The sequence below is a fragment of the Tupaia chinensis genome, unplaced genomic scaffold (genome assembly GCF_000334495.1).
Source record: "Tupaia chinensis unplaced genomic scaffold, TupChi_1.0 Scaffold000313_1, whole genome shotgun sequence".
Lineage (NCBI taxonomy): Eukaryota > Metazoa > Chordata > Mammalia > Scandentia > Tupaiidae > Tupaia > Tupaia belangeri.
This window is the reverse complement of record NW_006159806.1, coordinates 1,517,903-1,532,972: the sequence shown is the minus strand read 5'-3', so window position 1 is coordinate 1,532,972 and position 15,070 is coordinate 1,517,903. Positions and strand designations below refer to the sequence as shown.

The window sequence follows — 15,070 nt, the reverse complement described above, 5'->3', positions numbered from 1 at the left end:
AAATAACAATAATATAAAAGTACAAATTGCTTAGGAGTAGATATGACAATAAGTGTATAAGACTAATATGTAAATATGTATAAAACATTGTTAAAAAATTAAAGAATACCTAAGTAAATAAAGAGATAGCAATCTGTCATTAAGATGTCAATTCTTGGAACCAGCTGATGGTGTAACAATTATGTCACAGGACTCCTATGTAGTCAACTGCAGTTCCAGTCCCAGACCCGGCAACTTAAAACTCATACCAGGTACATGTGCCCCAAATTCCAAGAGGAGATTGGAGGAGAAGAGATTGTGGCATGGTCATCCCTCCTGGTGGGTGATTTCTCACTTTTTATCTCTCTGGTAAGCATACACGCCCTATAGCAAAAAAACCTCTCTCAATTCTCCCCAAATTGATCTATAGATTCGATAAAATCCCAATCAAAATCTCAGTAGGCTATTATTGTAGAAATTAACAAACTGATTCCAAAGTTTATATGAAAATGCAAAGGAGCTAAAGTATGTAAGATCACATGGATAAAATTAAAGGACTAATAGTACCTGATTTCAAGACTTACCATAGAGCCATATAGTGAAGATGATGTGTAAAAATAGACAAAAAAAATCCAAGAAACAGAATATAATAAAGAAACAAGCCTGGCCACTGTGGTGCAGCACTCACTCAAGCACCCTGCAAGGCTGGAAGCCATATGGCCAACCACTCCAGCACCTGCAAGGCTGGAAGCCATATGGCCAACCACAGGTTTGACTCTCTGGGTTGACCTTTAAACATGCTGGGAACTCTCAGCAGTCCAGGATCCTAAAGAGCTAGAGAAGAGGAGAAAATGTGACAGCTTTATTTGTAATATCCCCAAAATTTTAAATGTCGAAATGTCCATCAACAGATAAATGAATAAATGTATTAAAGTATATCCATATAAGGGAATGCTATTTAGCAATACAAAGAAATAAACTACTGTGTGCACAATAATATGCATAGTTCTCAAAATAATTACTCTGAGTAAAAAAGCCAGCACTGCACCACCCCCAATATAGTATATACTATCTTATTCTCTTTTATGTGGAACTCTAGAAAAAGAAAAACTAATCTGTAGTAATAGAAAACGGATCCATGGTCTCTGGGAACTGGAAAAAGTGGAAGGAAAGAGGACGGTCCTAAGAAATAACCAAAGGTCCAATGGTCACAAGAAAATTCTTATATTTTTTATACTTCGCTGTATCTAGTTATTTTGTTTATATATAAGTGAACCTAGAATTTTTAAATATTCAAAGTTTTCACATATCAGTCAAGATCTTTATTTGTTATAAATGATGTGCACTGAAAAGCCTAGTAACTGTTTAATAGACTTTACAAGCTTTTTTTGAAAGGGAAAATAAAATAGCTGATAGAAATGTCTACCCAAGAAAAGAAAAGAATTAAGGGGAGTAGGATAGCATCTTCATACTTGAAGCTTCTCTGGACCAGATGGTTCTAAAAGAAATTTACAGTAAGAAAGATTTGTGTTCCATAAAAACAGATGTAACCCTGCTAAATCCATCATATATGTGGTCCAGCATTACACTGTGCAGTGATCAAGGGACATAGTTCAGCAACACAAAGTAACAGCAACGTTACAGAAGAGAGCAATTTGTTTTCTTGCCTTGCATTTCTTGAATGCCACCAAGTAAACAGTCTCCAGTGATCCTTCTTAAAATTTCCCTTTTTCCTCCTACACTTTCTCACACTACATAGGTTCTGTGCCCATCCAGTTTTCATTTCCCCTTACCATTCCTGATTTTGTATCACAAAGGTCTAAACAAATGGTCTGGCCATAGGAGATCTGCCTCTGGATTTCAAAGGAGGAAAAAACTGAGTGGAGCCCACTGGAATCTTCTCAACTAACCAAAGAGCAGATGGCAACCTTGCAACATTTATGTAGTGAAAGGAGGAACTTGGGGTGATAAAATCATGGACACAAGAGTTAGAATTTGGGGATCTGTCTCGCTCTTTTACTGCCTATAAATGTAATTGTGATATTGATAAATTTATCTCACCTCTCTGAGCTTCATTTCCTTCCTCTGTAAAATAAATAAGAATAATAACTTCCTAAAATAATTCTTTAAGAGTATTAAATGATTTAATTCATGTGAGGAACATAGAAATACATCTTAGCAGAGACACCTTTCTGTAAGTACCAGTTATTCATGCATATATTAATAATTTTGACTTCTTCTCTCATAGACATTTGGGGGAATGAAAAGTGGAACAGGCAGCTCCAAGAAGAAGCAAGTTTCTTATCTGTAGAAGTGATCAAACTGATACTAGATGAGTACTCCAGAGGGAAAGTACACATCAGATTGACTCATTTGATACTGACTGGACCAGAAGCCTCTGAAGTCTCTTTCTTACAAGAGAGTCTTTATTTCCATGCATCTTTTTCTGTCTTGGTTATTTTTCCTCTGCTTCCCTCATTCATCTACCCCAGATCAGACATCTTGAATTCTCTTGATCCTAGCCATTTTTTTTTTCTTTTTAGCTTGAAGGTACTTCATAAAAAAGCCTTCTTTCAGATGGCAAAACTGACAATTCATAAAAGAGGGAAATAAAAATATGAAAAATGTTAACCTCACAGGAAATCAAATATTTGATAATATAAAGAACGCCCCTGCCTTGTGTATACACAAGTTCTAAAGCACTCAGAATTTTGTACCAAGAAAAAGTAAAATTATTTCAGCCAACTGACACCCACACAAAACACTCCTTTCTGCAAGATGGATGAAACAGAAAAACGAATTTGAACTTAGTATCCTCAAAATAGAGTATAACAGATATTTAACTACAAAATTAATTTCCCCATTTTCCTCTCTCCCTACGTCTTTTGCATACAGGGAAGGGCTAAGCAAACAGTTTTTTTTACCTGATGTTTAAAGGAAAAAATCATTTTCTAATAAAAGTGAAATCAATGACAATTATCAGAGTTTATCCCCACTTCTAATCTTATCACCTTTAGCCCAGGAATGTGTGGTTTTATTTCTTCAGTTAAAGGCCAACACCACCTCCTCTGAGAACCTGCCCTTCTCTTTCTGTACCTACAATCTTTCTCTCCTTTCCCCCTTCAATCTCCAAACAGTCCCACATCGTTCACATTCACTACAAATCCTCCTTTGGGTTTGGATCTATTCCCAGCTAGCAACCAGTTTATCATTTCTGCATTTCTGCCCTATCCTCTCTACCTCTTTCTTCCTCTCCTCTCCTTTCTTCTCTTAATCCTGCTGAGTCTTACTCCTCCATTCATTTCCTAGTGTTGACACCATCCTCTCTCCCATCTGCCCGTGAATAGTAGATGTCCTTCAAAGGCTCACATAATTCTATTGGAAATATCAGTTTACCCCAAAGCTTTGAGAATAGGACTACCAGCCTGGGGTCTACTGTAAATAAGGTGATAGATATTCACTCTTTATGGAATGAATGAATTTCTCGAGGCTAGATAAAATGCAAATGAAAAGGAAATTATGTAGATATATGTTATAATGGTTATATATTCATTTGTCATTGGAACATACCATTTTTTTAGGTCAGTAAAGCCCATGGTTAGTAATTTCTTTGATCGTAAACTCTGTGCATGCAACAATGTATATGCTCCAATGTGGAAATCCTAGTCATATTTTTGGTGCCCTCTAATCAGTTATACAATCATGAATATAAATTGTTCCATAGGCTTGACCTATGCTCTTCATAATTTCTCCCGACCTTTTACTTCTACAGTCTGTGCCCCAGAGATGACATTCACAGACCCACTGCTGTCATGCACATCCCCCAACTGTCATGGACAGATAAATTGTAATGCATACTTTCTTATTCAGTATCATAGGATTTGAGACATAGGGTAATCCAGAGAAATAATTTAAACTTCATTATCCAAGATTACATAGTTTGGCTTTTGTTTTGTTTTATTTTGTTCAGGGACTTTTAAAAGTTTAAAATGTATGCTTTTGTCCATCTTTTTTGTTTTTTTTTTTTAAGAGAGATTTATGCTATAAGGCACATGTACTCATTTGAGAGACAGAGAGAGAAAGTGAAAAATCACCCACCCAAGGGAGATGGCCACACTGCAATCCCTTCTCCTCCATTCTCTTATGGGGATTTTGGGCATGCATACACATTCACCTGGCGTGAGTTTCAAGCCTCCGGGCTTGGGACTCAAGCCATAGACAGTCATGTGAGAGACCAGTGTCTTAACCACTATGCCACCTGTTGGCCACTGTCCACCTTATTTTTTAAGTTACCTTTCCTTGAGGCTTATTATATGGTAGAACTATATTAAGAACTTTGTTCACATTTCCTCATCTACTCTTTACAACAACCTTATCTGATTCATACTATCATTATTAGTTTTACCTTCATTTTATAGTTGAGAAAACTGAGGTATAGAGATTAGGAAAGTTAATCTAAGCTATATAGCTAGTGAGGTTTTTTGAACAAGGACAGGCTATTTCCAAAACCTACATTCTATCCTGTCTCTCATGATAAATCCAGGAACAAATCCTCAAAAAAACCTCTCACTATTCAAGTGTATAGTTTAAAAGAAAACAGGTCCTGGGAATACACTTCCTTATTATTAATAGAGTGTGTAAGTTTTAAAAAATATAGAATGACATGGGAAAAGGAAAAAAAAAAAAACCTAAAGATTGATAAAACAACATCTTATTTGAAAGAAGTTCTTCTCAGCAAGTAGTTCACTCCTGAGCCATTCATCATGGATTTAGATGTTCTTTTGAGGTATTGATCAGCAAAAGAAATGGAATTTACAAATTTTGTTCATCATTGTTTCTCTTGGTGAGCAAGTTGTTCAGTCTGTTTTAAAAACGGTGAAGTAATAGAACTAAAAAATCCTATGCCAATTTGGATGAAGAGGCTAGTACTCAAACATTTGTGCTGACATCATTGTTTACCTAGTAGAGACCCTCCTAATATTCTAGGAAAAATAAGTCCTTGAGGAAGGGTTTCTGTTCTCAGCAAAATATTCCACAAACTTTTATAACTAAGAAGAAAATGCAAGGCCCAAGAGACTTTTCCTTAACAACAGCATCATCCTAAATGTATATGAATTTATCATCTGAAATCATCGATAAAGAGAATGTTTTAAATAGAAATAAATGGAGGGGATTTTTGTTTGTTTGTTTTTCTTCCTATTACATGAACCCATCTCCTTTCTGTCTTTGAGTTAATCACCATCAAATTGCATTAAATCAGAGATGGCAGGGGCTGCTGCTGGCTGGATACCAGTGTTTCTCATTGTTTGGTTATACTGGAAATGTCTTTGGAATGAACTTAATCTGAAAGACTTTTAACCAGTCATTCTCTCAGACTTCTAAATGTAAATGGCAGAATTTGCTTTGTTTTCTTGGGGATGGTGAAAAAGGGTGGTGAGGAGGTGAAGGGGGGAGATTAGAGTATATGCATGTCATACATATTCTTTCTTAAATGAAATATATAAGATACCAAGATTCTCTCCCTCTCTTTCTCTCACACACACACACACACACACACACACACACACTCCCTCCCTCCCTCCCTCCCTTCTCCCTTTGCAACAGTTCCCCTGTTAGGAAGTCTAAGAGAATTGGGAAAAGGGGGGGGATGGTGAGGAGAGAAAGACATCTAGTTTCTGTACTGTGTGCTTTTTTAAAACCATGTTCATGTTGATATTTTCAGGTAAAATAGTAACTTTTTAAAACCCTGAGCAAAATGGAAAGGCAAAAAGACAGACACACACACACACACACACACAAACATGCACAGAGCTGTGTAGTAAGAAGGTTGAATGGAAATGCAGGCAAAATACCCCAAGATGGCAGTTTCGTTTGTATTATTCTTTGGCTAAAAGTTTCTCCTGAGGGTTTAGGTTGTTTTCCCTAGCTAAGGGGTAGGGTGAGGGGTAAGGAGGGCAGATTTGCGTCTGTAGCTGATTGGCAGTTTCTGTGAGAAATTATCCACTCCAATAAGTTTTGTTATTTTGGCAATTTTCTTTCTCAGAATTGATGGTGCCCTTTACTTTCAGGCGGGGGATGGTGTGGGGAATGGGATGTTGTTTCTAGTGACTGCTGGGAGGAGGGGGGCAGCTGCCTGACTGAGAGGCTGAAAAGGCTCCAGGAGAAAGGAATGTTGTTGTTTCTCCGTTTTTGAAGCCACTCTTCTTTTTGATCATGTTTATACTTTAAAATTTCACACTGTGGCCAAACTAGGCAGAGTATAATTTAATGTGTCCCCTCTAAACGCTGGACAACTACATTTGCTCACGTGCACATTAGGCACACACATTTTAAGATGAATACCTTTAAAACACAAAATCGCTTTACTAATAACCAAAAAGCAACAGTCAAATATTTTCAATGGAGCTTATATTCTGCTTTTCCTCTAGAGTTTTCCTGTCTATTTAATGGAGATAACATGTAAATCCAGGTGTTATCTTTCTCACCTTCTCAACTATAATTTAGAATTACACTGAAAAAGAAAGTTGCAAATAAGATAAAGTTCAAATATATTTTTCAAATCAAGCATTCAACTGTGACATAACAAAAGCAAGTTTTAAGTTGATGGAAAAGAAATATTCCAGCAATTACCAAAAGATTCCACAGCTGTAAAGCTAGAGAAACTATGTTTCTTTCTTGGATTCCATCTCACTATCTTTCACAATTACCTCATAACTAATCAAGGCTTTTATGAAAACTTCAGTAGCCAAAAGAGCCCCTTTGATTGCCTTCATTCCATTGATATGCTATTTACAGGCATGTTTATTGCCACTTTCTTTTTTTAATTTTAAAATTTGTTCACTTGAAATTTGCTTTAACAACAATAAAATATGGTCTAAAATATTCACATAGTATTTAGATAGTGCATACATTTTCTTGAGCATTTCTTTACAAATGAGAAAAGGGAAAAGATACAGAAGTGATCTTGGGGCTTTGTTTGAACCTCTTATTACTTGAAGACACACTGATTGGAAGAGCTATTGTAAGAAAATATGTATGTCAGGACCAGCATGTGGCATGGTGGTTAAGGTCGCTGGATTCTCACATGGTCATCTGTCGTTTGGTTCCGGACCTGGAGGCTTGATTTCTCACTTTCCCTTTCTCTCTCTCTGTCTCTCTCTGGCCAAGTTAAAAAAAATAATAACAAGTGGAATTAAACAAATGAATAATTCTTAAAAAATAAAAGAATACATGTGTGTGATTTACAGACCTTCATGGTAAACAGTTATGAATAAATTAGACTGTCCATGCATGCATCCCTCAAGTACAAAGAGACTTTAGAAGGCTTGTGAAACAAAGTACAGGTTTCTTTTGGTGCAAAAAAAAAAAATTTTAATCGATATATAATTTTTTCACCATACCCATTTTCCATGAACTTTTGAAGACTTCTTGTTTTTAACCAAATTTTTATGCTACGTTTTGCTAATACAATCATGTACCAGGCATAAATACTGCTCTTAATGTGCAGTAGGACTTTAAAGAATAACGTTCCTTTCTTCTAGATCCTGGGTCCTTGTATTAGTCAGCAGTTACCACAATGTGCTGTATAACAATAGAGGCGATAAAATCTTGACAGCTTAGTGACTGGCAAAAGCAAATATTTATCTCTTGCTTACCTTTCAATGACTCAAGCAAGGCTGATGTTGGCTAGATTCATTTGGGCTTGTCCCCAAACTCTGGATCCAACTCTGCTATTTCCTTCATGAACCAGTGACTGTCTAACACATCTTATTTTCAAAGCTAAAGAAAGAGAATGAAATGGAAAACTTCACTGTACATTTCAAAAACCTGCTCCTGTCTCACCTGCTAACATTTCATTGGCCAAACAAATCACACGGCCAAGCCCAGCACCAAAGAGACGGGGAATTATACTCCTTCCAGAAGAAATAATAATAGCTATGAAAGAAGAAGGTGAATATTGCCTGAACAAAAATCCAATCTCCCAAAGCTCTCTTCTATTTTTATATCATTCTTTCTCTAGGAAATATAATTAAATCAAGAGATTTCCTTCTTATGTATGCATGAATAATTTACCAATTTATATCTCCAGCTCAGAACTATCTTCTTATTTCCAGACTTTTGTACCAAGGAAGATCTGGGTAATTGCTCATGGATATTTCAAAGACATGTCCAACTTATTATGTCTTAAATAAACCCCTCATAACCTCCCATAGACCAAAAATGCTATTCTGCTAGTATTTGCTATGTCACTGTTGCCATATAATTCATTATGCAAACCAGAAATTTAGGAATCTATTGTATCTCCCCTCCTTCAAACTCTAAATCCAATTCATCTCTAAGACCTATTTTACTTCTAAATGTATCTTTAACCTCTCACATCTTCATCAGCATCCTACTTTGCTCTACCAGGATCTTACACCAACATCACTGTAATATCTATTAAACAGTATATCCACTTTCATATTGGCCGTATTTAATTTGTCCTTCCACCTCTCCTACAAAAGTAGCTTTCTTCTTTCTCTCTGATTCACTTTCTAAGTTTCCAAACCTCTCCTCCCTATATTCCTGGTTGTCAATATCACTATCAGCAAAGGGTCAAATAAAATAATTCCCTTGAAGAGTTTTTTGTCAGCAATAAGTCTCGTCATACTGTGAGGCAGTAAAAGAAAGTAGAGGTAGGGGAAATGAATTAGTGACTAGGCCAAACCCCAGAACAGAGAGAGGTCCAGGTCAGAGCTGGTAACTCTAGAGTAAATCCAAGATAAGACGTTGAAGGTAAAGGAGAGAGGAGGAGGCTATTTCAGACCCACACCCAACCACACTCCTACTCTAGGGGGAATATTCTAAAAATCAAGAACTGAACAAGTCTCCCAAGCAGTTGGGCGAAGGGTCATTTGCAGAGCTAGATTATGCCTAGGAAGATAAAGAATAAAAGGTAAGGTCTGGCATTATGAAAAGAGGCCTCAAAGAATAAAGCAAGATTTAAAAAAAAAAAAAAAAAAAAAAGGCGGCCGGCAGGTGACATGATGGTTAAGGGCACTGGACTGGACTCCCACATGGTGGATAGCAGTTTGAGTCCCGGACCTGGCAGCTTTCTTTCTCACTTTCTCACTTTCTCTCTCTCTGCCCCTCTTTGGCAAGGAAAGAAAGAAAGAAAAGAAAGAAAAGAAAGAAAGAAAGAGAGGAAGGGAGGGAGGGAGGAAGAAAAGAAAGAAAGAAGGAAAGAAAGATAGGTAAATAAAATAATTCATAAAAAAAGAACCTTAAAAAACAAACAAACAATAAAGCTCCAATAAATAAGTTTTAGTAGAGACCAAGCACCCCTCTGAATGCTAGAAAGCTGGAGGAAATAGCAAACTCCTATGTCGGAAGAAAGGGCAGTATCATCTAGCTCTATAGCCCACTGATGCACCGTCTATCTCCATGGGCTTCCTCACTTTGGCAGAGAGGATGGAAACTGTGTTTAGCACCTGGTGGCCAGGTGCAGCTCTGGTGGTCCTGTCCATGTGTCCCTACTGGGGTGCCACTGAAGCAACTATAAACACTCAAGTATTTATCACCCATTGATAAACTGAGGCTTAGGACTGGGTCAGAGGTATTTATATTGAACTGACTAAGAAGGTTGTGTTTACTGGTCATTTTTAAATGAAAAAAAAATACATTTAAATTAATTGAATAAATACTAAGTATGGACTTCTAAACAAAGTAACCAGGAAGAACAATGTAGGATGCATTACAACTACACATGAGCTCATAAGCTCATGTAGAAATAATAAATACTTGCTGATATTTCCAGGAAAACAGCTATCTTATTTTAGCAGCTCTGAATATAGTCTTGTACGAAGCCACTGAGCATTCCCTGACAACCTGAAGTCAAGCAACATTCACTGAAATATCAAACAACATTCTATGAAAATTTTAAAGTAAATGGCAAGAGGATTTAACAATAAAAATTTTTAAGATACATGCCCAATAAATTAATTCCTTGCCTTTGATTTAGTAAATTGTAAAGCCTCTTACTGGCTTTAATACATTATGTTTACTGGAAATATCAGTGGCATTTCAATGACTAAAAAGAGTGACCAAGTAGACCTAGTACTTTTTTTTAAAGAGAGATTTTTGCTATAGGGTACATGCATTTGCTGGAGAGACAGAGAGAATCAGAAACAAAAAGTGAGAAATTACCCCCCAGGGGGGATGGCCACACCACAATCCCTTCTCCATTCTCTTCTTGGGATTTTGAGTACACACGCACACATGCTCCTGGTGTGAGTTTTAAGCCGCCAGGTTCAGGACTCGAACCACAGTAGACTACATGTGAGTCCAGCGACATAATCATTACACCATCTGCTGGTCCTGGATCTAGGATTTAACTGAAAAAGATTAGCAAACTATCGCAATGAATTGTTACTGGATTGTACAAAAATAAATTTTTTTAATTCTAAATTATTACTTGATTTTGTAACCACATATTCTGTTACACATACAGACACAGCCCTTTCGACCTACAGAATAAAAGGAATATTGCCTGGTCCGGTATACCCTCTAATCTTATCATCCCTAGACCTACTGATTTCAGAATGAGCAGTACTTCACCCAATCACCACCATCCCAGGCCTAATGAATAAACTACTCAGTTATAGCATCTCTGATGTTCTGCTGGAACTCAGAGTCCTTGAGAAGAATTGCTAAGACCATCAGATTTGCCTTCTAAATTTCTCTTCAAGAATCTATGAAAGTGCTGTGACAAAGTACCCAGACATAAATAAATGTCAGAAAACCATATGTTGTCATTCTTTTTTTAAAGAATTATTTTAACTATTATACACACACACACACACACACACACACAAAAATTATATATATAATATATAGAAAAGCAAGAAAGCAAGCTGCCAGGTCTGGGACTCAAACCAAAGTCGACCATGCAGGAGTCCAGCATCTTTAACCACCATACTACCTGCTGGCCCCAAGTATTTTGTCACTTTTAATGTTGAGAAAGTTATAGTTTATGTGACTGACAACATATAGAATCATTGTAAAATTATATAATTTTTTGTAACTTTTTCTTGAAGCGATGCATTAAAAAGCCCTGCTATGTAAACTTCTTAAGAACATCTTTCTTTTTCAACAAGTCATGGTCAACTGCAATGAACCAATACAACCAACACAATCTGTTTGAAATATGTTGCACATTGGGTGTAACAATGTAGAGTTTTCCAAATATCTATCAAATGTTATAATACATTCATATTTTTAAAGTTAAGTTCTACCAAATTTAGATCATTCATAGAATAATGGCACAATACATGAGAACTCATTTGCATCCTCATGTATTTCCTTGGAAGAAGAGAAAATACTTCATTATGGCTAGTGGGGGGGCAACTCAACAATCAGCAGCTGCCAAGCATCCTTCTTCCATTCCTTCACCCTCTCCTGGAAAGATCTCTCCTCTGAGAAAGAAGTGTTTAAACACCTTATTTGGGAATCCCCATAATGTTGTGTTATATCTGAACTCCTAGAGTATGAAGGAAACAATGACAGCCATTGTTTCCTTCATACTCCCACTGCCTGTCCATTCTCCTGGTCATTTTATCTTGTAACAATGTATTCATATCTGTCTCATCAATAGGACACTAGTCTTGAGTATATGGCTGTGTCTTTTTAGTGTTTATGTCCAGGGTCCAGCACAGTGCCTGGTACATAATAGGAATTGAATAATATTTGTTAAATTACTGAATGAAATGGCTGAATTGCTAGACAGGCGACAAATGACTTGATGAACATAGAATTAATACGCAGTCTAATATCACCTAAACCACAAATACTGCTTTCTTTTATTGAACTTTAAAAGTTCTGACAATGTTTGGAGAACCAAGGTTATGTTTTGACAAAACTAATTTAGTGTTTTGTGAGGCGTAATTTTGGAGCCCAAATGACTATGTTTGACAGCCTCTCTTTAAGCAGGCCTGCATTTTGTTTAGACCAGGGCATCATGACTGACAAGTTATATTTTTTCTTTGGTTGAAGGTCTGCAGAAATGTATGACTGCATCAGCTATGGATTCTTTCTGGTCTCTGCTGCCTTATAACCTCTGACAGAAAGGCCTTGCTTCCAGGAGTACAATTTCTTAGTGGATTTCCCAGAATCCTTAAAAGGCTTTAAGAAGGCAATTGCATTCTAAAGGACACCTGAATTCTGCTAAAATGGTTTTGAAAACTCTGGCTTTTTAAAACTGTGTTTGTTTTAGGTATGAGAATAAAAGCGAAGTTGCAGAGACCATGTGCTCAGCTGACAGGATGTAGATGGGTTTGTTTGAGGAAGGGGCACCATTCATAAAATATTTTACTAAGCACAATGCAAATGCTCAAGCCATATGACTTCACGAATTTCTCTAAGAATAGAATCATTTGTTCCAATTTAGCGTTTCAGACTTTCTGAGAATAGTATTTCCAAGAACATCCAGAGGAATTTAAAGTGTGAATAATCCCAGATTTCTCCTTCTTTTAAGCAAAAAATTTTAGATAAAAAAGATAAATAAAACATCTAAATTTTACAGTTTAACACAAGCCTACACAGGTTGAGTAGTTCGTGGCAAACTATGACCTGAAACATTAAACAAACAAACAAAAAAACCAACTCCAACTTTAAAGATGATCTAAGTGAATGGGTGGCAGAATTTAGCTTCCCCTTTGGCTCTGGCTTCTTTTTCCTGTGCTATCTTTATAAAGGCTGTAAGTAGCAGCTTAGAAATGCTGGAGAGGTTTTTAATTTTTCGTTCATTTTTTAAAAGGAGGATTTGGGGCCAGAAACTTAGTTATTTGCATATAGTAGACTCTTGACATATCCTGGGCTTTATCTTGTCCACATTGTAAAATGTGAATATGAACTCAAGGATTTAAAACAAATCAGCAGTGGCTGAACCCTGCATTGAAAATGTATTCATTCCAAACTGAATTATCATCGTTGGTGACGTTCTCTTTTCTAAACTTTAAAAAGCTGAAAATGGTAATATAAACCACATGGTTATTCATTCCACCACCATTCTTGGCAGAGCAAGTGCTGCCTGGCAACCTTGCTCAGCTGGGCCTGTGGTAATCAGAGCACCATTGCCCTGTCGTTTAAATCTAACGCTTTCTTTCTGAGAATTCATCAGTCGAGGCTTTTTCTTCTTATCAGTCTTCTTAGTAATGCTTGAAAAGGCCTTCTGTGGATAAAGAGAACAAGTCCTCATAGAAGGAGTTGCTGAAATAGTAAAAACAACACAAAACAAAAAACAATGAAGTATTCTGACAACTCTGCAAAGAAAAAGCTTGCCTGTTGCTTTGGACTTCAGAAGCCTGGGACCCGGCCTGACTCTGCTTGTTGGGCTCCTGTTTCTTCCCTGGGCCCTGCAAAGTCTCCCTCCCTATGGAAACTTGCACAGCAAGGATCAAAGGTATGAAATGAGAAAACTCGGATCTGGAGACTCAAAACACAAACATGGCCTTCTTGTATTTGGCCCTGGAAGTAATGACTATATTTTAATTCCAACATCCTTAGAAGAAAAATATATATTTAGAACAAAACCAACAATGACAACATCCCTTTAAGTAGGTCTAATTATAACTGAGATGACACAAATTTGTTATGATAATTGAGCATGTGAAAACTGAAACTTCCAGGAAAGAGAAATCAACAGAGCAGCCATAGCCACAGGGGTGGTTTCTAATGCAATAAGAAAGTCAATAGGAAATTGGAATTCACCCGGCAGAATTCTACTTTATAGCCAAATTACATAAACAAGGACATTATTCAACTCTTCCTACCCTGCTAATTAAACTAAATGATAACATATAAAGTGCTTAGTAGAGTTCCTGCATATTGTGGGAACTTAATACACGTTACTTTGTACCTACCCAGTAAAGCAGATTTGCTTTGAGATCCCTTGGCCCAGAACCTTCTTAGCCAGTCCTTTAATACATAGAATGTTCACCAATGCTCTGCAGGGCCTCTTCCTTCCTTCAAGCACCTTCCATTGCTTCATCCTCTTTTTTGAACCGTACAATGACTAAGAAAGAGTCTGAAAAGCCCAGTAGCTCCAGCTGCTTATTTCAGTAAGTCCTAATAAAGTAAGCTCTTTCTACGATCCTTAATCTCAAGAAACTGGAATCCTAGACCTTGGATGGACTTTATTCTAAACTGAGAATACTATGTCCCAGAAAAAGTAAGTAAATTATTCAAAGTCACATAACTAAAGGACAGCCTTGCTCTAATCTTACGGCTTAGAGAGCAGGGGTAATTTTCGTTAGCTCCCTTTCTCCAGTGACTAGAGATGCTTTGTGAACAGGAAAGAAATTATACATGTGTCTGGAACTAACAGGAGGTGCACATTGGAGACTGTACCATAATTAAAACATACATCTTTTTAATTTCCATTATAATGGCCAGAAGAGAATTTGGGCTTTATGTGATGGTCTCATTCCAGCTGTTCCTCTCACAGGCCCTGAAATAGAAGTCCAGCTACTGAGCAAAACTGCCGGGCTCACACCTTCTCTGCCTTGCCCTATTGACCACTTCCTTTCAACTACCCAGTAGGAAGCGCAAACCTTGTCTCAATACATATTGTAATCACTTTTTGTGTTTAAGCTCATAGATTGAACTTTCAGAGAGTTCATTTGCCATTCAAATAATAAATAGAACCACTTGTACTCACACACGTTCTAGAGTCTTCCGAGAATTTTACATTTTTTTAATCTCGTTTGTCACTTCTGTGAAGCAGACAAGGAGAGCTACAGATATTATTGACCTTATTTAAGGTGTAAGAGGACTGAGATGATGGTGCAAAAATGACTCTGGGAAATATATCTGAATTAAACTATCACCAGGCAATAAAAGCAACTAGATGATATGTTCTTTTTTAAACCGAGATTCCTATGATGGATACGAATAGGCCAAGATTCATGAAATTTAATATATATATATCATGATTTCAGTTATAGTACTTTATAAACAACCTTTAAATGACATAAAGTTGATTTATTGTATCTTTCTCTGAAATCTATATCTATTTATCAGACTAGATTTAGGATGCCCTTTTTTTTTTTTTTTT

The 15,070-nt window shown here is 36.7% G+C and overlaps 1 long non-coding RNA gene across 1 annotated transcript in view; it reads right to left on the bottom strand.

The window, feature by feature from the left end:
• Positions 1–753: 753 nt before the first annotated feature.
• Positions 754–15,070, bottom strand: part of LOC114008238 (uncharacterized) — a 19,718-nt gene continuing 5,401 nt past the window's right edge. The window contains exons 2-3 of the long non-coding RNA XR_003549788.1: positions 7,635–7,758; positions 754–813 (exon numbers count right to left, since the gene is read on the bottom strand). This is a non-coding gene — a long non-coding RNA (uncharacterized LOC114008238). The remainder of the gene's footprint in view (positions 814–7,634; positions 7,759–15,070) is intronic.